The sequence below is a fragment of the Cibotium barometz genome, chromosome 58 (assembly GCF_041138505.1).
Source record: "Cibotium barometz isolate CiBa-2024 chromosome 58, ASM4113850v1, whole genome shotgun sequence".
In the NCBI taxonomy this organism is placed as follows: domain Eukaryota; kingdom Viridiplantae; phylum Streptophyta; class Polypodiopsida; order Cyatheales; family Cibotiaceae; genus Cibotium; species Cibotium barometz.
This window is the reverse complement of record NC_141103.1, coordinates 27,769,757-27,794,324: the sequence shown is the minus strand read 5'-3', so window position 1 is coordinate 27,794,324 and position 24,568 is coordinate 27,769,757. Positions and strand designations below refer to the sequence as shown.

The window sequence follows — 24,568 nt, the reverse complement described above, 5'->3', positions numbered from 1 at the left end:
GACTGGTATTAACCCTTGGAAACCTGATAGCTACCTGATAGCTAGTTTTGAAGCCTGTCAGCCACCTTTAAGAGCCTAATAGCTACCCTGGGACCCTTGAAGCTTGTCAGCTATCCTTAATAGCCTGAGAGCTACCCCATTGAAGCCTGGTAGGTACCTGGTATCTACCCTTAAAATCTTGGTAGGTACCTGGTATCTACCCCATTGAAGCCTCGTAGGTACCTGGTATCTACCCTTAAAATCTTGGTAGCTACCAAGACTTTGCTGCCAGCTACTAAGGCAAGGCTACAAGCTTTGAATGAAAGCATGGAAACTACCAAGTACAGCCTAGAAGCTCCCAAGGCAAGCCTGAAAGCTTTCAAGTACATCATGGAAGCTACCAAGGGAATCTTGGTAGCTGCCAATAGAGTCATGGTAGCCACCAATAGAGTCCTGGTAGCTCCCAGTGTAGTCATGGAAATTACCCTTTAATGCCTAGTAGAGCTACACTTTAAAGATTGCTATTAACCCTTGGAAGCCTGGTGGCTATCTGGTAAGCCTATCAGCTACCCTTATAAGCTTGAAATCCTGGTAGTTACTTGGTAGCTACCTATAAAATCTTGAGAGCTACTCCATTGAAGCCTGGTGGCTACCTACTGGTATCAACCCTTAAAAGCCTAACAGCAGCTACCCTTGGAAACCTAGTAGCTGCCTATGAACCTTGTAACTACCAAGACATTGTAACTACCAAGACGAGCTTGAAAGCATTGAATGAAAGCATGGAAATGACCAAGTAAGGCCTGGAAGCTACCAAGGAAAGCCTGAAAGTAACAAGGCAAGCCTGAAAGCTTTCAAGGATAGTATGGAAGCTACCAAGGGAATCTAGTAGCTGCTAATAGAGTCATGGTAGCCACCACTATAGTCTTGGTAGCTAGCAGTGTAGTTAGTTAGGAATTTACCCTTTGATGCTTTATAGGTAGGTACCCTTTGAAGACTGATATTAACCCTTAGATTCCTGGTAGCTACCTGGTAGCTACCAGGAAAGGTTGTCAGCTACCCTTAAAAGCCTGATAGCTACCCTTTGAAGCCTGATAGCTACTCTTTGAAGACTGGCGTTAACCCTTGAAAGCTTGGTAGCTACCTTCAAAGCCTGTCAACTACCCTTAATAGCCTAAAAGTTACATTTGGAATCGTGGTAGTTACCTGGTAGCTACCTTCTAGCTTTTCAGCTACCCTTAAAAGCCTGAGAGCTTCCCCATGGAAGCCTGGTAGGTACCTCGTAACTATCCTTGAAGCCTCTCAACTATCCTTAAAAGCCTGATAGCTACCCTTTGAAGCCTGGTAGATACCTTTGGAAGCCTAACAGCTACCCTTGGAAGCCTGGTAGCTACCAAGGGATGCCTAAAAGCTACCACGATATGCTTGAGTCTTCCATGCTAAAAGCTACCAAGGGATACCAAGATGTTAAGGCATGTTGAAAGCTACCAAGACCTTTTGGTAGAGCTTGTGTTAAGTTGTGAGGGTTTACTTTCAATTTGGTATGGTTTATTGTCTACTAAGGTGGGAAAATATTTTCTAATGATTGAATTTATTGCAGATAATGAGGATGCCAAAAACATTCAGCCAATGGATGAAGTTTTTTCAACACCAAGTTGTAATGTAGAAAATTTACAGTTGGACATTGAACTTGAGACTGTGGTAGATTTCCTTGGAAAAAACAAGGAACCTGATCCAAAGGATGACACTATCAAGGAGAGAGAACTTGTGGACTTGGGTGTAGAAAGTCCTGTAGATAGTGACATGGACAAGGAGAATCATCAAGAAGAGAGTCGTTCACTGCTACAAGCCTTAAAAATGTTGAAAAGGGGAAGAAAGAGGAAAACGAAAGGTTGTGTTCACTTTTATAATTGAATGTAGACGAATATGTTTTCACTTGCTAATGATTGTTTTCCATGCACAGGAGGATCTTCTAGCCAGCAACCTCCAACTTCAAGCAATAAGGACCTAGATAAAGCTTCCAATATAACAAATGATCAACCGAACAAGGAGGAACCTGCTGCTGCTACTGCCAATATCTCTGAAGGATTGGGACAAAAAGGAGCTACTGCCAAAGTCAAAAAAAAGATTGCAACCCTAAATTCTGCTAGTTCTCCCCATGAATGCATGTCTACCCCCTTTTTTGGGTTTGTCCCATCAATAGCCATTCTGGCTTTGTAACCAAATTGTTGACATTTTCTATTTAATGAATGAAAAGAGTCCGACTATTTTGTTTCTTATATATCTCTCATTGTTATGTATTTCATTCATTTCTTTTCCAATGTATGAAATTTATGTAGACACTGTCAGATGTTCGCGCATCCACTCCAGAATTTGAAAGACCGTAGACTTCATGTGCTTGGGCTTTGGTCATACAGAAAACTGACTTTCTTTCAAATTGGATATATGGAGGGTACCAACGCGATTTGCCCTACAACATTCCATAGCACAACCAGAATCAGTCCACATTTATACTAACATATTTTCATGTATGATCTGCTTACTTTGGACATGCACCTTCCATATATATGCATGAGGCTACAAGTATGCTTATGTTAACAATGCTTGTGCGCATGTATAGAAAGTGTGGGAGTATCAAAGGTGTAGAAAATGTGTTCTCCATTGTGTTGTTAGCATGCAATATGCAATGTAGTGTCAAACTCAATAAAGCACTATTTCCCACAACTGGAATTTTTCAAGGGATGTTTTGGTATGCAACACACTTATTACAATACACGACAAGTGAGGAGTCATCATTGAAGCAAAAAATTTGTTTTGTAAGGTATTCAATAGGGACATCGTTTCATGGATGACATTGTGAGCACACTCACTCCATTACCCCCTGGAACAACATGGTAATACCCTAACATGCATGTGCAATGCACCTCAAACACAAGGCTATAGTATGAAATGCTACGCTTGGGGTATATGTTGATAAAGGCCTAGCAAGCAAGGCAATGCAATCGTTTAGGCAAATGCATAGAGAAGAAGCTACGTTAGACCATCTAATGTTTGTATTGTCTCCTCAAGCATGTGGTGTTCTTGCTAATGAAGGGAGGAGAAGAATCAACCAAGTCAACATCTCTAGAAATTCGAAGCTCTTTGCATGCCACAACTTAACTAGCAGGCTTTTGCTTAGGGGCCCTTATGTTAACAATGCTTGTGCGCATGTATAGAAAGTGTGGGAGTATCAAAGGTGTAGAAAATGTGTTCTCTAGTGTGTTGTTAGCATGCAATATGCAATGTAGTGTCACTAAAACTCAATAAAGCACTATTGCCCACAAATTGAATTTTTCAAGAGATATTTTGGTATGCAACACACTTATTACAATACGCGACAAGTGAGGAGTCATCATTGAAGCAAAAAATTTATTTTGTAAGGTATTCAATAGGGACATTGTTTCATGGATGACATTGTGAGCACACTCACTCCATTACCTCCTAGAACAGCATGGTAATACCCTAGCATGCATGTGCAACACACCTCTAGAAAAATTCACACAAGCCAGGCACCTGAACAAAAATTGGTTGCACAACAACATGTGTAAAGATGCTCACCTCTATGCTTGGAGTGGCATCTGAGCCCAGCTGCATGTTGAACTTCTTGCTTGGTGTAGTAGGTGATTTGGGTGTAAGAGGATAATGCCCTTTTCTTATAGCTCCTTTGGCCTTTGTTGCAGCTGAGGAAGGAGAGGAGGAAGCTAGCACCCTGCGAGATTTCCTGGCTAGGGATGGCTCTAGAGAAGATTCAAAGCCTGAGGGAGCAGGAGAAGAAGTGGGAGAGGAAGTTCTGCTTGCAGCATTTCCCCTGTGTGTCCTGGTGTCTCCCTCTCGGCTGCTTTCTTGTTGCTCACAAGCTTCTAGCATTTCCACGCTGGCAACTTTTTCATGCTAACAAGGGCCCCTGCCTACTGCAACAACCGACGGGCACTCCTCATGATGGTTGCGAGTGGTGCAAAGGTAGTGCCCCCACTCCTTTGATTTTGCCACGCCCTGAATTGAATAAATTAAAAAACTTATTGAAGTCTTTTAAAATTCCCAACATTCCTATGGCTACCAACAATTGAGCTACCTCCCAGCTTCCAACCCTGAAATCTGGTAGCTAGTGTACCACCTATTCATGCATATACCCATATATATATATATATATGTATCTATATATATACATGTGTACTCATGTATATAAATATGTATGTATGTATTTACCTATTTATACACACGTGCACATGTACATATATATATTTGTATATACGTACACATGTATATATGTACATTTGTACATATATACGCATATATACATATATACATATATATGTATGTACATATGTACGCATATATAAATGTATATATATACATTTGTATATACGTACACGTGTATATACGTACATTTATACATGCGTGCATATGTACATATATACATATATATGTATGTACATATGTATGTATGTATAAATGTATATATATACAAGTGTATGTATATACAAATGTATATATGTACATGTGCACATGTGTATATATGTGTATAAATAGGTAAATACATACATACATATGTGTACATACATGAGTACACATGTATATATATAGATACGTATATATATATATACATAGATACATATATATATATATATTATATATATATATATATTTCTATACATATATATATTTATATTTATATGTATACATATGTATACATATATGTGTGTGTGTGTGTGTGTGTATATGTATATATGTACATAATATGTATAAACGTACATATGTACATACATATATATATACATATGTACATACACATATTTATATATACATATAAATATAATATACGTACTCACACACACACAGACATATATATACGTACGTATATACATATATACATATGATTTTAATATATGTATACACACACACACACACACACACATATGTATATGTATATGTATATGTATGTACAACAACAACAACAATCCCAGAATTCACAACAACAACAACAACACACAGGTGGAAGAGGTAAATTCAGAGGAAGGGGGAGTCAAAGAGGTCGTGGAAATTGGCAAAGGGAATATAATGATGCACGTGGATGCTTTTATTGTGGTAAGCCTGGACATGTGCAGGCAGAATGTTATAAGAAGCAAGCTGACATGCAAAATGGGAAAGTGCAGCAGAACAACTATGCATCCTCAAGCAGAAACAATGAGGATAATGAAAGGTTGTTTGTTATGCAGCATGTCATGAATGCCATGTCTGAAAATGTTGAAGTAGCACAAAAAGATGATGTATGGTATGTGGATTCAGGTGCTTCGAACCACATGACAAGTCATGGGGAGTGGTTCAAGGAGATGAAAAAGCTTGAAAGTCCAGGTTTTGTGGAAATAGGGGATGACACTGCTCATCCAATTGCCCATGTTGGAGATGTGCCATTGTCTATGCAGGATGGCAAAGTGAAGTACCTTGCAGATGTACTTCACGTTCTAAACATAACAAAGAATCTGGTTTCAGTTGGCCAGATGATTGAGCAGGGTTTGCAGGTTCGGTTTAACCCTGATGGTTGTTATGTTGAAGACTTTAAAGACAAGTACATGTTGGTTGCAAAAGGAAACAGAGTGGGCAGAATGTTTACATTGAATGTAGACATGCCTGAAATGAGTGCTGCGATATTTGCAAATGGTTCAGGAATTGTTGCAAACACAGATATTTGGCATGAAAGAATTGGATATGTGAATGTGCAGTGAATGAAGTCTATGCAGACTAAAGGAATTGTGGTGACAGGGTTGCCAAAGTTTAAAGTGGAAGGTATGCAGAGAATATGTGAAGCATGCCAATTTGGAAAGCAAACAAAGCATGTATTTCCACGTAATAGATATGTGAGAAGAAATGCACTAGATGTTGTGCATTCAGATGTATGGGGTCCTACAAAGACCATGTCTATGGGAGGCTGCAGATATTATGTGACATTTATTGATGACCACACAAGGAAAGTGTGGGTATATTTCATGAAGGAGAAGACTGAGGTGTTCACTCACTTTCAGAATTTCAGATTTTTGGTTGAAAAGCAAATAGGGAAATATGTAAAGTGCCTAAGGTCAGATGGAGGGGGAGAGTACTTCTCCAATGAGTTCTTTGAATTTTTGAAGAAGAATGGTATTCGGAGACAATTTACATGCAGATACACTCCGCAGCAAAATGGAGTTGCTGAGCGAAAAAACAGGCACATTGTTGAGATTGCACGAGCATTGATGGAAGAGAAAAATATGCCGCATAGCTATTGGGCTGAGGCTGTTTCTACAGCAGTATACATGATGAACAAGACTCCAACGGCAGCCATACATGATGTAACTCCAGAGGAGAGGTTTACTAGCAAAAAACCTGATTTGTCTCATCTGAAAGTCTTTGGATGCATTGCATATGTGCATGTGCCAGATGAGCTGAGAACTAAGCTGGATCCGAAGCTGAAAAATGTGTGTTTATTGGATATTCCCTTGAGCAAAAGGGATACAGCTGTTATAACCCTGCTACACGTGATTTGACGGTAAGCAGGGATGTTGTCTTTGATGAGATGAGCAGCTGGTATACTGCTGAAAAAGAAGTTATAGGGGCTGATGTGAGTGGAAGTGTGGTTGCACAGAATGCAAGTCAGCAATCACAGTCTTTGAGTGGACCAGGAGAGTCCTCATCTAATGGGTCTATTGATAGACCATGGAGTGGCAGACTGCGTCATAATACCAAACCTGCAAATGTGATTAGTACATCACGTAAAGGAAAAGAGAAAGTGTTTGAGCCCCTTGGTATGCCTGACATTTCTGCAGGGAATTCTCATGTTGATGGAAAGTCTAGTGGCTCAGATATGAGCCTTGATGAGGAGCTTGGGATCCCAGCTATGAGAACACTTGGTATAAAGAAGGCTATGGAAGCCATGAATGAAAAGCTACGAAGATCTGGGAGAGTGAAAAACCCTGTGCAGAGGTTTACATATGATGGTTATGTGGCACATCACTATGCATATATGGCAAAGGTTATGCAGGTTGTTGAGCCCACATGCTTTGATGAGGTTGTTGGAAATGTGTGTTGGGAGAAAGCTATGGATGAGGAGATGAATGCACTATATGGAAATGAAACTTGGGACTTAGTGCAATTGCCTAAAGGCAAGAAAGCCATTGGATGCAAGTGGGTGTACAAAGTAAAACATAATAGTGATGGAAGCATAAATAGGTATAAGGCTAGGCTGGTAGCCAAAGGGTATGTGCAGACATATGGCATTGATTATGAGGAAACTTTCAGCCTAGTTGCCAAGATGGCAACAATGAGAGTTGTGATAGCAGTGGCTGCGTCAAAGCAATGGTCTTTACATCACATGGATGTAAAGAATGCATTCTTGCATGGGGATTTGCAAGAAGAGGTGTATATGTTGTAGCCACCTGGTTATGAGGATGTGTCACCCCGAGCATGTTTGCAGGTTGAAGAAAGCCTTGTATGGCTTAAAGCAAGCACCAAGAGCATGGTCTGACAAGATTTCTGAATATCTTGTCACTATTGGCTTTCATGTAGCCAATGCAGATTTCTCATTGTATGTGAGACATGGTGATAGAGGAGTTGTGCTTGTTGTCATCTATGTAGATGACTTGATCATTACGGGGGACCATGATGTAGAGATCTTTGATGTAAAGATCTTGCTTAGACAGAAGTTTGAGATGAAGGATCTGGGGGAGCTCAAATATTTCTTGGACATTGAGGTGATTAGGTCACCACATGGTATTGGATTACTGCAGAGACAGTATGGCTTGGACATGTTGTCCAAGTATGGTATGACAGGCTGTAAGCCTATTTCTGTGCCATTGGATCAGAAGGGCAAGTTGAGTGCAGATTCAGGAGAGATCTTGGAGGATCCTACTATGTACAGGAGCATAGTAGGAAGTTTGATCTACATGACGATCACCAGACCAGATTTGAGCTATGCTGTTGGGTTGGTGAGTCAGTTTATGCAGGTTCCACGGAAACCGCACTTGGATGCAGTGAGACGCATACTGAGGTATGTGTGGTCTACTTTGCATTGTGGACTATTCTATGAGACTGGGACAGAGATATGTGTACATGGGTACACAGATGCTGATTGGGCTGGTAGTATCTCAGATAGAAGATCTACCAGTGGATTCATGTTTTCTTTGGGGAGTGATGCTGTGACTTGGAGTAGCAAGAAGCAGCCTACGGTTGCTCTATCCAGTACACAGAGGAGCTGCTATGGCAGCATGTGAGGTAGCTTGGTTGAGAAAGCTACTTGTTGCAGATTTGGGTCTATCAATGGATAGACAAGTTGTCATTTTGTGTGACAACATTAGCAGTATACAGTTGGCTAGGAACCCAGTTTTTCATGCTCGTATGAAGCACATAGAGGTCCACTACCACGTTAGAGAGAAGGTCTTGGGCAGGAGACCTTGACCTTGTTTATGTCAGCACAGAGGATCAGGTAGCTGACATCTTCACCAAAGCATTGGGTACAGAGAAGCTCCGCAGCTTCAGGGCTTCGCTTGGTGTACATGAGATGGAGTTGAGCTCGAGGGGGAGTGTTGAGATATCGAGCTCGTCTAGTGAGGCGGTGGCCACTGATGACCCGCCTGGGGGATAGGCCCCACACTTACACCACTTGCATGGTTGGTGAGATCATGGGTGATATGCGGCCAGTGGGATGACACGCTGTGTGACAGCCATTCTAGAGACTGGCATAGTTATAGCGCCAGCTCATTTAGTTGGGTTCACACTATAGAGAACCCGTGTATGTATTGGTTGAGTACCGTTCATATTATGTGTACTCTTATCTTGTATATGGTGTGTTGAGTGTTGAGTGAAGAAGAAGAAGATTTCGAGCCTTTCACCTTGTGTGTTCTCTACTAGGGTTTTGTGAGTGTGTGTGTGCTTGCAAGAGCTCAAGCTCTCTTCCCCCTGCATCTTTTCACTTGTACTATGTAATACATATAAAAAAGTCCAAAAAGGTGCTATTATGCCATTTCCCAAACATCCATGAAAATATCAAGATATGAATACCAAGATATGAGTTACTAATAATATCAATTAAAGTGGAAACCAAAAATATTCCCATATAACAATCACATGATCCATGGTCATGAAGATACCGAGATATAAATGAGTTTTAGACTCCATTGATAAGATTACTGAACTCAAACATTATATAACTACCACATGATCCATGGCCATGATAATACCAAAACAAGCATTATAGAATCCACTACACATGATCCACGATCACGAGAATAACTATATTAGAGTCATAAACTTAAAAGGTAATCTAATAGAACCATCACATTATCCACGACCATGAGAATAACAAAGCAAGATTTATAGATTCCACCATCACATGATCCACAATCATGCGAATATCTATCTTAGAGTCATAGAGACAAAATGTCATCCAACATAACTAGCACATGATCCATGATCATAGAAATACTAAAATATGAGTTATAGAATTTATTGACAAGACCTGCACAAAGGTACTATCATCCACATAAGCATCATGTGATCCCCATAAAATACCAAAATATAATTCTTGGAATCTAGTGGCAATAGGAAAAAGTTCCCATCATCCAACATAAGCATTACATGATCCACAATCATGAAATACCAAAATATAAGTCATAGAGACTAGCGGCTAGAGCTTAGAAGTTCTACCCAAAATGTCATCCCCAACATAACCATCACACATTCTAATATCATGAAGAGAGAAGGTAATGTCAGAGAATATATGAGTCTAGCCATTGGTTGAGCTTTTTGCCTATCCGATCTCCTTCAACACTATGATAAAGTGACAACCAAGCCTTTTTTTAGTGTAGTGCAAGCACATAAAAGGCATGCACATTTATGACCAAAAAGAGTTAGGAACCTCTCATTTATATGCCAATCAAATTATAATCAAATAATAATAATTTAGGCCAGTGTGTTTGGAAGCTAGCTTCACCCCAAATCTAATCTTATTAATCAACACAATATGTCTCAAGAGCTCTAGACAACCCATCTAAAACATACTTCCATGTTAACTCAAGAAGCCATGTACTGAACCATGTCAAATTCCATCACCAAGGTCCAAAAAAAAATCATCCATGATAGAAAATGACACACCCAACAAGTAAGTGAAATGATCATTTGAAAGAACATTCCATGGCTATAGTCTAGGAAACCCTGCCACCATCATACCATTAATGGGAAAATCATTCCATGGCTATAGTCTAGGAAACCCTACCACCATTAATGGGAAAATCAGTCACACAAAAATCTTCACTCTAAGCACATTGATTATTGTTTTGTTGCTTCCTTTGACCTCCTATCCCTAATAAGAAGTGTCAAAGTTGTTCAAACTCGTCTGCCAACTAAAATATCTCTATCCAAGGAATTATAGTCATACCCCCATAGATCTATTATTGAATGGATAAGGATTTATTTGACCTATGTAAACAAAATAAAACTTCTCTTTTCTTGTATTAGTAGGTAATTTATATCAAGCTTATTCAATGATATTCTTTGGTAGTCTACTTAATGAATATATGTTAATACGTGAATGAGAATTGTACATATTGTTCCACATCCATAAATGGGTGTATGGACTTCTCAAACTTATTAGAGACCTCCAATTACTAGAATTTTTAGGATAGAAAGACAAATACTCATATTCATATTTGATTTAAAAAAAGAAATGAAATGGGACTTTTGTACTTTTTTCAAGGGTGACCATACTGGCCCTTCTATCTAGGGTTGCTTTTTGACAAGCATCATGCCCATTTTTAGGCTTTTTGGCCATTAGAAATAGCCATGAATCTTGAGTGGCTATCAAAAAATAACGTAAAATGTAATAAAGAGAGCACTATCTCAACTAAAGCCTTTCATTTGGCTATCAAAAAGTAAGGTAAATGTAAAAAATGGGCACATTTTTTATGTTAAAGGGATTCATGTCAATCGGGATGAGTCATGAGTTTCTCAAACTTTTTTGAAAAGGTGTAGTACATGCATTATTGAAGCTCCTATAGTGTGGTGTTCCAAACTTTTTTGGAAAAGTATAGTACATGTGTAATTAAAGCTTTTATAGTACAGTGAAAGAAAATTGTATGTCTAAAACTTATGTGGAAAGGTGTACAAATGTTTCAGGAAAACAGGAGATTAACTCCTTGTGTGTTATCCCAAGGAATTTAAAAGCAATTGCTAAAATTGAAGTTCAATTTTATGACATGAGAAGTTCAAAGATATTTTTGAAACCAAAGATCTCACATAATCAGAAATTTGATGGTGTTTTTTTGCAACTTAACTAGCTCTCACCACACGCATTGTGGTGGGTTGGTTAAGGGAGAACTCCAAGAATACAAAAGTTATGGGATCAATCGGTGCCCACTACACACACAAGGTGCAAGCCATGGGATCAATCGGTGCCCACTACACACAAGGTGCAAGCCATGGGATCAATCAGTGCCCACCACACCCACAAGGTGCAAACCTAAAATTAGTGTGTCTTTCTTACCCTCTGCTAGCTCAATGCAACACTTGCAAGCTAAACACCCAACTAGCACAAAAAAGAAAAAAAACTCTCTCTCTCTCTCTCTCTCTCTCTCTCTCTCTCTCTCTCTCTCTCGCAAGCTTCCAGTCATTGTGTCGTCTCTCTCTCTACACGACGCCCTCTCTTTGTCACCGAGTCCTCTCTCTCACATGTCGACTCTCTATCTCTCTCTCAGTCATTGCCTCGGGGGGGAGGGGGGGCGGCGGTCACTCATAAATACGTAAGTGTAGCACGTGAGTTCAACATAAGGGGTTTTTTAATTCTCTTTTTTCACACATTTTTTACATATAGAAGGGTACCATTGAAAGGGGGTATTTACAAATTAAATAGAAAAAGGGTGTGTTTTATTCATACAAAATTTATAAATAAGGGGTTTTTAAATCAGGCCTCGAATGCACGTGATATAAAGAGTTTACATATATTGAACTCCCCGAAGTCATTGCATCGTCTCTCTCTACACTATGTCCTCTCTCTCTATGCATCCTTTGTGTTTGTGTGTGTGCGCGCACGCGCGAGCGTGGGTGTGTGTGTGCGCGCACCTTTTGCCTAAATTAAAAAGAAAGGCGAGTAGTTTTTATGCGTGTAATGAGGCGGTTGTCGGATGAGTTGAGAACATTCAAGATTTCTCTTTTTTTTTAAAAATCTTTCTCTAGACACGTCACACCCACCTAAGATTTCAAACCTAAATGTTAAGAAATCTAAGCTTATGGTCCCTCTTGCCTCAACTAATTAATCAATGCAAAAAAATTGGTACCCATATTTTAAGTTCCTTGTGTGTAAATAAAACCTTTTTTGGTGGGCAATCAATGTAATTAAGGGGGCTTTTTTTGGACATAAAGGGAGCCCATGGGCATGGATATGGTCGGGCAAGTATGGAGATCCAACATTAATAAGTGTGAAAAGGTGGGTAAGTATATAAGTGAACAAATTGTAATTATGAGCATCTAATCATTTGACTAATTAAATCATACTTTCCTGGATCTCCAAGCTTCCATGGCTCTGGTGGTACTCCCTTGAGTGCATGTGGTACTCCATTATAATTGCATTCTCTCTGTCTCCCCTCCCATCATTACAATGGTATCAGTGCCATCTCTTTGATCCATTTCCATCTTAGTTTCAAGAAAAATTGAAGAATTCTTGATCTTCTTGCATTTCTTGAATTTTTTTATTTTCTTGATTTTCGTGATCAAGAAATGGGACATGAGTGATCTTAGGAAAGGAATTGATCTTAATTGAGTTGTATTAATCTTTTGATTCATCTTTTTCCTAAGATTTTGAGGCCATGGATGGCAACAGAGGGCCAGATTTTGAGGGAGCCGCCCCTAAATTTTAATCTTGGGACCAAAATTGGGGAAAATCTGTTAATCTTAACTAGGAGTCAATCAAAAACGTTTTACTTCCTCTTCTCTTTTCTTGCTTGATCTTGAGGGAAATAGCTCATCATAATTTGTGCTAAATCTATAGCATCGACTTAGGGTTATGAGAGGGATCATCTTGACCTTCACAAAGAGCCCTTCCATGTTCATTTTGATGGCCATTTGATGGTGGATTTTGTAGTTGCCATTTACTTTTAGCACAGTTTAGAGCTTTTAGCTACATGGAGAGCTTGATCTTGCTTATGTTTCTTGGTTATCATCGCTGGGGGGGAGGAGATTCATTGCGTAATCGCGTCCACCCACTTGAGTGCCATGTGGCACGCGTCCACCCACTTGAGTGCCATGTGGCACTCAAGTGCCACATGGCATGTGGTTGTGAAGAAGATCTATGGACGACCGGCAATCGTAGCCATCAAGCACTTCAGCTGTTGCGTTTTCTTGGCTTCCATGTGAAAGGTGAGACTTCGACCAAGTTGCTATGTTTTCTTGGTTGCCATGTGAAAGGGCGACGACAGCAATCAGCGTGAGTTTCCATCACATATTTTGAGCTGTGAAGCAGCATGGCATTTCCTTCAATCATTTCGGCTGTGATTGTTTGACGTGTGTAACATCAATGGTTTCTCTTCACATATTTCAACTGTGCTACAGTAACGCTTCTTTTTAATCTTTGAATGCCATTGTTCTAATCTTTTGATTGCCAAGGCTTCACTCATTTGCATGCTACATACAATAATGGTATGCATTGCCTATGAGTTGGAAGGCCTTTGCATGGTCAATGTGCCTACTATTGAGGTGATTTAGGGATGCATGAGTATGGTTCAGCTCGGCTAAAATTTCTAAAAAAATTTGGCCTTCTCGTGTGTCCTTGCTTGGCATTAAGCAAGCATCACATTTTATGTTGCCATTGGTCCATTGAAGCTTCTATTTGCCATTTGGATGATTTTCTTGGACAATAATGATGGCTAAGGGATGAAAAAATGCCCATGAAAACAATGAATTGTGGCTTCACATTAGTGCCAAAGCTTGGCCTTAAGCAAGCACATACATGTGCATATGTACATGATTCTCTGATTGCATTGACCTGTGGGAGCCTTTACTTGGGGCTAATTCTTGCAAATCGTTTGCCTTTTTCTTCACATGGTGTTGGATGCTACTTCGATGTTGTTTTGATGTGATTTGGTGTATCGGAGCTACTATGGTGATTGAAGGAAAGCATGAGTACATGCTCATTGTAATTGATAAAATGAAAGTAGCATGAGTCATGCTAAGCACATTGTAAGTTCTCCTACCTTCTCTTTTGAAATTACATCCACATACATCTCACTTGTACTCTCACTTCAATTTCCTAGCATCTAGTATGCTTGTGAGGGTACCTCAGGCATTGGAGGAGAGGCCCACGAAGAGTATGACATGAACTCTCCTTGTCGTGAGTGCTTTTGGCAAGGAGGGGAGGTACATTGAATGTGAAGACTTGGCTCCAACTTGTGCCTAGATTTTGACTAGGTACGAGAGTGTGAAGGCTTGGTCGGGAGATCGTCAAGCATAAAGTGCTTCTTCGGCACACAACTTGACTACATGGTGGCAAGCATGTCGAGGCTATGGAAGCCACATGTTACTTGATTGAGCATGCCATGGATACTTAGTGGTGATCAAAGCATAAGAGTTGCATTGGCAAGTGAATGCTTTTGGTTGTGAATACTTGGGACATTATGTCATGATTGGACATTGGGCAAATCATAGTGGATTATTATTGAGATTTGGTTCGTATTGCAAGGAGATTATGGCCAATGTTTTGTGATTTTCTTACATTCTACAGTGAATACAACAATGCAAGTTAGTTCCAAACAGTTCAATATCTCTCAAGGGCATTGAAAAGCCTTAAAAGAGCATCTTAAGGTAAATTTAATAAGCCGTCAAGTGGTTGATTTGGGCACTGTTTCAGGGTACAAAGGGGACTAGTTTGGTCTAACTGAAAGTTCAAATTCAGTCCAAAATAGTGTGGATTGAATTCAAGGTGTTTACATAGCTTAAGAGCACTACCTAAGAGCTTCCAACAAATGAGCCAATAAACTTCGGATTCTGTTACCATTTCGGTTGTCAACCTCGCATAGTTAACTTTCAGCTAAAAGTTAAAACACAGAGATATAGGGGTGCTCAAAGTGGTAATTCAAGGTGGTAGGAGTGTTCCTCTCATCGAGACGAACATGGAAAACCTTTGATCATTCAATTCCGACATTGGTAGCACCAAAACTCTAATTTGGTAGCATGAGTGACCATGAACAAGAGGGAATGCCTTTACATAACATGAGTGGTCACATAGTGAACGAGGGCATGTCAGGACACACAAGTGGAAGTGCACAAGTTTCTTTGTAGGAGATTACTTTAACTATCACCAAAGCTATGAAGAATGCACAAAGGGATATTTTCTTCTAAAATAGTGAGCTTATAAGGAAAAACAATGAGCATATGCAAAAAAGCAATGTTTTAATGGAGTAAATGTTCAATGCTATGAATGAGGGTTTCAAGAAGCTTGGTGATGGGATAAATGAAGTGTAAAGGTGTGTGAAAAATATTGACACTTCTCTTGATAAGACAAGAGGCACAACCACAAAGATCGTTCCCAAATCCATCATCTTATGGGCTTAGTCGACATGAAAATGTTGTATTTGAGGTGGGAACTTCTAATGGGAATACTCAAAATATGAAAACAACACTTTAAATGAGCCCAAAAGATGCTTCTCATGTTGGATTACCATTGTCAAAGCCCTATGGAAAGTAAGAAAAGGATATGAAAAATTTGATGCAGTCAAAACAGTCCAGACAACATTGCATGTTGATGCAAAAACAAGGGAAAATAGCCAAAGTCCTTGACAAAGTTGCCAAAGTCATACACTCCAAGTTGCCAAAGTCATTGACAAAGGATGAATTTGTGGATCATATGGTTTCTACCCCTATCAGAAGCTTATGGTTCAGAATCTTTGCTCTCTTTCGATGGGGAAGGAGTCACTTGCATGCACCTCAAAGATTGGATTCGCAATTGGGATGCCTACTTTTTGTGCATTTCCATGCAATGAGGGGAACAAAGTGAAGCAAGTGACATGCGAATTTGGAGGCAAAGCTAGACAATGGCTACAAGTAATGCATGATTACAAGTGTAATTGGGCGAATCTAGCCTATGAAGTGGTGCAAAACTTTGTGGCTACTTAAGAGAAATTGAGCTTTAGGGAAAAATGCATGGCACTATTACATGTGGATTGATTGCCTAAGTATACTGAGGAATATTGGTACCTTTCCTTCTTTGTGCCTAACATTGAGGAGAAGGAGAGCATGGGTGGATTTGTGATAAAATTAGGCAAGGAGTTCATGCAAGTGGTCCAATGCATCATGGATACTGACAATGACATTTCTCTCAATGAGATCATATTGTTGGTGGAACTCTTCTACATGCCTACCTCGTCTATACATGGGCTTTGTACTAGGGGTTCACTTTAGCCCACATATCTTATTGGAAGTCATTGCTATGGGGACACTTCAAGTGATCAAGGCGATGCTAATGATTCGTGTCAAGTGGCTTCAATGCATGTATGGATGGATGAAAATGAACCAATGGATAGCCATGATGATGCAAGTGTTGACAGAGACAATGAAGAGCAAATGCATGGATCTCTTCTTAAGGAGAATTGTATGGATAACTTTAGATGAATGCAATGAGACTCTTCTTGAGGAAGGGGAAAACCCTTTACGAAGATCTTCATGGTTTTACGTTGCATGAGGAAAATGTGGTTGCCGACCATGAAAATGTGGCACATGATGTGGAATCACAACATGATGGTGTGGATGAAAGTAATAATGTGATTGATTATGATCCATATGATGGAATCTATGAGGAAAATGCTATGGGTAATGATGATGCTTTGGTTTATGGAGATAATTCATGGTGGGTGAACTTTGGTTTATGGAGATAATTCATGGTGGGTGAACTTTGATGGTGGATCATTCGTTCATGGATGACACTTCCAACCATGATGACTCATACCTATTTGATCCCGGTATGCAAGGAAAGATGCTTGATATGGATTCTTTTCCATATGACCTGGGTGGATACTATGCATTGCCACTTGAAGCGGATGGGTTTCCTTTTGAACCGGACATGATCTTTGAAAGTCAACCTTATGATGGGGACATGGCGTGGGTCACCTTTGACTTGGGAGGGGACTACCATACACTTTAATCTTCATGAAATGGGTACTGTTATATGGTGTCTTTGGATAGCTATATGCATGGAATGGGATGACGGCATGAAGGGTGTCATCGCTATAAATTTACTGTATGGACAGCCATGCCCATTGGTATACTTTGCCACTCATCCAAAGCTCAACAAGACTCTATGGGCTTATGGACATCATAGAGGGTAGTCCATATGTACATAAAATAAGTGGACAACTCTATGTGGAGTTCTCTTGTACGAGACACTCTATGGGATTGTAACGATTATACTTTCGCATTCATGAGGAAAGTCAAGAAGATTTTCAACACCTCATGCATTGCTTCATGCATGGTTTCGAGGACGAAACCTTTGAGTGGGGATGCTTTGTAATGAAAGGGGCTTGGTTTTGGATATAAAGGGAGCCCATGGGCATGGATATGGCCGAGCAAGTATGGAGGCCCAACATTAATAAGTGTGAAAAGGTGGGCAAGTATATAAGTGAATAAATTATAATTAGGGACATCTAATCATTTAACTAATCAAATCATACTTTCTTGGAGCTCCAAGCTTCCATGGCTATGGTGGTACTTCTTTGTGTGCATGTGGTACTCCATTATGAGTGCATTCTCTCTCTCTCTCTCTCTCTCTCTCTCCCATCACTACAATTAAATAGTTTTTTTGGGTCCCAATTTTTTTTTCACATTATAAAATTGTCTTAAAATATTGCAAGGAATTTAAAGCAATGGCTAAAATAGAAGTTGAATTTCATGACAAGAGAAGTTTGAAGATATTTTTGAAACCAAAGCTCTCACATAATGAGAAATTTGATTGTGTGTTTTGCAACTTAAGCAACTCTCACCACAAGCATTGTGGTGGGTTGGTTAAGGGAGAACTCCGAGAATGCAAAAGTTATGGGATTGATTGGTGCCCACAGCTACACCCACAAGGTGCAAGCCATGGGATTGAAGCTACACCCACAAGGTGCAAGCCATGGGATCAATCAGTGACCACCACACCAACAAGGTGCAAGCCTAAAATTAGTGTGTCTTTCTTACCCTCTCGTAGCTCAATGCAACACATGAAAGCTAAACACCCAACTAGCACAAAAAAGGGAAAAAAAAAACTGAAGAAGCGCTCCCACCTCAAAAATCACACGATTCACAGTTATTAGACATTTGAAGGTGTTTTGCAGCTAAAGTTGTCAAAATTCAAAAGTCAAACAGACATGTATGAGAAATTTTGAAGGTTGCAAAAACAGCTACTAAATTTCTCAAAAAGGTGCATGAATGGACACAAGAAAGGATTATTTATTATTAGGGCTTGTTTATTATTAAAAGATAGGATGAAAACAAAGGAGCTACATGAAGCACTGCCTCTTCCCGGACTGGTTTAAGAAAGCACAGATGGTGTCACTCGTATTCTAGCTTCACAGCGTCGATGGAGATGGGGAAGCTGGTCTGACGTCTGGAGATTATGGTCACGCTGAAGCTATCATCGTCTTCTATTCCAAGCTCTTTCAGCACTTCACCAATGCCAAGCTTAAAGTTGGACTTGCGGAGCCTCTTTTTCTCCCCCATCTTCATGCCCATATGGGGCACATTGAAGAAGGAGCCCGCATACTCTGACACATCTGATCCTACACTCTCATCTTCATCAGGCAGATTTATGTACACATCAAACTTCACCTTCTCGTCTGTGGGTACCTCCACCCCTTCAAACACTAAAATCTCCTCCTCATAGTCATCAGCTTTCACCTTCTTAGGCCTCTTCACCAACACGCTTAGCGCCTTCTCTAGCTTCTTCGACTCCCTCTCCTTGAACTCCTTCAAGCCTTCCTTGATCCCAGCCATCGCCGGTGCTGTAGAGACTCCAGGTCCAACTACAGCTGCAGATGCAGATGCAGTGCTGCTGCTACTCTTCGATTTCGTAGGCTTTGAATTCAACCATAGATTAGGGACATCTTCATACTTGTAACCCAGCTTAGTGGTGTCTAATGCATCACGAATCTTCACCCTCACCAGCTTCGCATTCTCATCATAGAAGAGAAACGTGGCGTCCAGCCAGTCCGGATCAGTGAGATCTGTCCTCCTCCCACCCAGGCTCTTCCACACCTCCCACAGCCTATCAATGTTGGAGTGGTGGGCAAAGAAGATGGGGTCGCGCCCAGCCGAGTAGAGCGCGCCCATGTCCTCATCGTTGGGGTTGGCGGGGTTGCCGGTCCAGATGTGAACGGTGCCATGGGGGACGTTTTCTATGGTACCAGCGCCGGGGCTAGCGGCGCCGCCTTGGCGGTATGCCTGGCCAAAGAAAAGGGACGGAGTTTTGGAGTTGGAGACCATTTGGCGGTACATGAGGGTGTTATTGGCGGCTAATTGGGCGGAGGCGGAGAGGCCAGATTCAGTGAAGTTGTAATCAAGGTTGACAACGGTGGGGGGGGCATGGATGGGGTTACGGTTGGCGTTGTAGAGGGAGCTGGAGGAGCTGGTGTAAAAGGAAGGCAGGGTGTTGCCGGGGGCGTTGTCCCAGTTCCAGAAGGGGAGGGCGAAGGTGGGGTCGTTTATGAGCTTGGCAAGCATGCGTTCATGGAAGTAGAGGAACCAGCGGTGCCAAGGGAAGAACAGCCAGGAGTTGTGCACTTGGTACTCTATGGTAGTGCCCTTCTCGTCGTAGGCGCCGTCGCAGAAAGCGCAGTGCACGTTGGCTTGCTGCGTGAACTGGCGCGGGTCCGTGGACGGCAGGTTGCGCAGCAGCTCGTATGCCTTGGTGTATTTTGCAATGTACTCTTTGCTCGCTTGTTGAGCCGGGCCCCTCACCCGCAGTGGCAGGCCCGTGGGGACCTGGTAGTCGTTGATGGTCGTAGAGACGGGTAAGCAGCAGTCCACCGACGGAGCCCCGTTGCCTGGATCTATCGGGGTGCTACATTGCTTCAAATTCGGCGGCTGCACGGGCGCCCCGAAGGCTGCATTATGGCCAATAAATGGCAGACCGGCCGCCCCGAGCGTGGACGCCAGCAGCAGCTGCCGGCGGTCCACTGCAGACGGGCTATGCTCCTCCTCGATAGAGGATCTTGGTGTGGCGAAACGTCGCGCAATTGCATTGTGCCGGCCAAGCTGCTTGCGAGAACCAGAAAAGAAGAAAGCTTGAGAGCTTGAATGCAATGAGCAAAAGGCAGGAGAGGCTGGGGATGAGGTAACTACAGGAATGCTGCTCAAATTAAGCTCCATTGTAGCAAGCAGAGGACACAGCTGATGCGGCTGCACCCACCTTATTTGTAGGGGGCCGCGTGTGGGTAGCGCCGCTCGATTCACACGGGGCCGCTCTCCCATGTCTGTAGGCCTCGGTGGGCACAGTGTCACGTGTGTACTCTCTCTCTCTCTCTCTCTCTACAGCTAGCATGATAGCGAGTGACGTGAATCCTGGCTCGGTTTTCCACTTCTAAAATTGAACATTACCTTTCGGTTTGAAGGCTTCAAAGCTGACACACATTGCACGGAGCCTTATCCAATTAAGATTTATATACAACCTTGCTAGGTACAAGGTTGCTTTTTTTAATCCTTTTTTAACATCCTTGCTAGGCCCAAGAGGTTCCTTTTTGGCGGCAAGGCCTGAACAGATTCATGTTTTTTTGTTCACTAAAAAAAATCATAAGTAGTGGGCTGTTTGGAGTCATCATCTCTATATTATCTTAAGGAAGAGTTTCACAAAGCTGCCATATGGCAAGAATTTGGAGGTTCGGGAAGGGAAGGAGGTTTGAGGAGGTTTGGGTAGAATTTGATTTTGGAAGCCTCGAAACACGTGCGAAGCACGGGTTTGCAACTAGTGCTTTTTTAAATCGTGGGTTTTTGTGGGTCGTTTATTGAGATTTCTTTTATTGGGTGAAAGGATCGTGAAGATTAGTCTCTTTTTTTGAGTAGCGAAAAATGTTGGAGGCTTTAAGCGAAAAATGGTGAGGCTTTTTTATTAGATTACGGTTGGATAAATGTTGGAGGCTTAAGCGAAAAAAGTTGAGGCTTTCTTTATTATATTAGGGTTGGGTTGTTGGAGGCTTTCTATAGTGCCGCGTCTCCTCTCTCTGTGATGTTATGCTAGCACCCCCTTCTACCTCTCTCTGTGACGTTATGTTGGTGCCCCTTTGTGTCTCTCTTTGTAATGTTATGCGTCCAGCCCTCTGTCTGTGATGCGAATCAACAAAGCTGATGGGCATGCCTCTCTAGTAGGGGCGGGATGAGGCATTCATGCCGATGACGTATCCATTAGGGGTGGCTGATTTACTTTACTGCTCCTACTCATTTAGGAGAAATTGAGAAAAAAGTGACAAAGTCTGCACATTGGACGTGTTTGGCTCCTACTGATTTCGGAGAAACTGAGAGAGAGAGAGAGAGAGAGAGAGAGAGAGAGAGAGAGAGAGAGAGAGAGAGAGAGTCCGCAGACTTGACATGTTTCTGTTGGTACTTAGTTCGTGCAAACTGAGAGAGAGAGAGAGAGAGAGAGAGAGAGAGAGACAGTGTGCAGAGTTATTACATGGATTTTTAGATGAATTTTTTTCCCTTTCTTGCATGTTGTCGTGTCGCTGAGGCCTTGGTGCCTATGATGTTGAGAGAGAGAGAGAGAGAGAGAGAGAGCAGAGTTTATTAGATGGATTTTCAGATTTATTTTTTTTATTTTTTGAATATTTTTAGTTGTGCTTAGCCATTAATATAATCTTTCGTTGTTAATAAATTATTTTTAAATCAGGGAACGAGTTTGTAGTTTTTCTTTCTAGAAAGTAGGATATAAATTAGACAACAGCCGCATCTGTCTTGCTGAGGCCTTGGTGCCTATGATGCTTTTAATTTGTGGCTATGATACTGTTAACTTTTGCGCAAAGCGAGAGAGAGAGAGAGAGAGAGAGAGAGAGAGAGAGAGAGAGCGCAGAGTTTATTAGATATATTTTCAGTTTTTTTTTTTTTTAAGATTTAGCCAGTGATACAATATTTCATTGTTTGGAACGAGTAGCTAGTTTTTCTTTCTAGAAAGTAGTATATATATTAGAAAATAGGATATATATTCAATGTCAAATTGAAAAACACAAATTTATGAAAAATAAAAATTTAGCTTTAAGCTTTTTATTATTTGAATAAAGACAATGCCTTAGCTATTTTTCTCTTGTAATGCAGAGCACACGAGTGGTCTCTTATCTTGTACCCTCCATCACATAGGCACACTTGCAAACTAAATTTTTTTGAATGTCTTGCTAAATATTTCATGTAGATTTCTTGGACCGTTATCCATCACCTTCACTCTCAGGGTGGTTGCAAGATCAGGGTGCCCAGTTATGTCCACTCAGGCACCCTGTAAACAGTAAAAAAATAGGCATTTGTTTACCTTTAGTGGCTAATCTCTCCTAGTAAATGAAGGAATTTTGTTTTAAGTTCTTTTGTTGGAACATCATATTCAAAGTTGGAAATATAGTTGCATAATTTGATTAAGCATTAGATAGTCAAAAGTCCTCATTTTCTTAGGTACAAAGTCAATGTATACACCTTGTCCCAAATTTGAGCTGATTCCATAAAATGCTAATATCTTTTACATATAAACTCATATGAGATTCCCACTTTGTACCTTACATCTTCACATAATATGGAGCTTAACTTGATTTTTCGAGAAAATTTTAAGATATTTGTCTATTTTCTTTAAATATTTCAAGGTCTTTAAAGTGTTATAATATACGCCACTTTTTGTACCCACAATAGCTACCACTTGAAACCCTCAATCTTGTAGATTAAAAGAGTGGGTAGATACTGAGACATTAGTAGAATGTCGTGGTTAGTGAAAATTTTAAATCCAATGGTTGGATTTTTAATGATCTCTTTTTCAAAATTCTTCCAGACTATCAGAAGGCCTGCAAAAATATTAATAATCTAATTAGTAAAATTACATTTTTGATGTGAATCATCTAAAACCTATAGGGACTAGTGTACTTGTAATGGTGCATCTATGGAAAAATAAATTGGATCACTCTAAGTATGAAAAGATCATTTGTTTATCATTTTATCATATTTTTAATTAATTTTATTTAATTAGATTAATTTATATTAATTTAAATTATATTGGGTTAATTTAAGGGCAAGCATATTTTCTATTATTTGCTTGATCTCATTTTAAGTACCTTGCCCCCTAAAATTTGCTCTCCAAGCATTGTCCCAGTCCAACAGAAACTGGATAAAACTGGACACTCTGATCTTGCAACAACCCCTCAACAACCGGTTTTAATTTTTTTTAATCTAATGTTATTTTTTTAAAATTCTAGTGTAATGTTTCTTTTTATTCCGGTGTAATGTTATTTTTTCGGAGTAATCTTTTTTCTATGGAAAAGAAGTTTTGAATGAGACCGTGTGTGTGAGTAAATGTAGGGAGTGGCTGATTTTCGTGGTTGGCTGATTTAATTAGTAAATGTGTGATTTTATAAATCTGAGGGTAAGCATCATTAATATTAATATTATCTTTTTTATTTTGTAAATAAATTAAAGGACATGTGCTCAACTACTATAGTGTCTCATGCTTGTGGGTATTTTGCATGTTCGAACAAGTATGGAGCTCTTAAAAATGGATTGTGACAATGGTAAATTTGCTTAGTCTTTGAAACATACTTTAATCTTAGACTATTATGTGGAAAAGCTTAGCTTTTTTTTTCTTTATTTAACAATTCTTCCACTTCTTCTTCCAAAGCTACTGAGCAAGATGAACAGAGTGTGCATTCTCCCTCGACATTATTAGCTTGTGATTGGTGTTTGAAGTCTGATTGTGTGTGCTTGGAAGATCCCCATCTTTCTTGTCCACAAATCAAAGGAATTGTTTGCAAAAGCCCTTAGGAAGACAGAGGTCAATAGTCTAAGCGTAAAGTAAACAGGGAACTATTTGCTAATAAAGGAAAGAAAGGTAAAGTCTCTTTTTTCTCATTCTCATAGAATCCTTGTGAAACCAAATGATGATTTAAACTTTGTGCTGTAGTGTGCAAAGATAATAAGGAGCTAAGCAAATCAAAGTTGATCTCAATTGTTCCTCACATCTTTGACCAATCTTCTCTATCTCTTCCATTGCTTAGTAGCAGCCTTCTTGCTTTTGAGGATAGGGTGCTGAATTTTTATGGTACATTTAAGGAAACGAAAGATTATAAAAAATACTTAAAAGTTGATCTCACTCATAGGGAGGTCTTTAGCACTATAACCTTAGTGATCAGCGAAGGGTTTATTCAAAAAAAATTGGACAAAATAGAAGAAAATGCATGTATATGCATAGAAGGTGTAACTGTTATTCTTAAGAATGCTAATGATGGGGGGAGTGCTACTTTTTTTATGTGTTGACATTACTACTTTTATAATCAAGGCTGAGCCCTTTGAAGTATCTTTAGTATCTGTGCGCCTGAAATATAAATTCATAAAACAATTT

General features: G+C 40.3%; 1 pseudogene across 1 annotated transcript; it reads right to left on the bottom strand.

Moving 5' to 3' along the window:
• Nucleotides 1-18,446: 18,446 nt before the first annotated feature.
• LOC147606103 (polyphenol oxidase I, chloroplastic pseudogene) lies at nt 18,447-20,392 on the bottom strand (annotated as a pseudogene). Its single transcript, XR_015265032.1, has one exon. The product of XR_015265032.1 is annotated as a polyphenol oxidase I, chloroplastic pseudogene (transcript).
• Between the last annotated feature and the right edge of the window lie 4,176 nt (nt 20,393-24,568).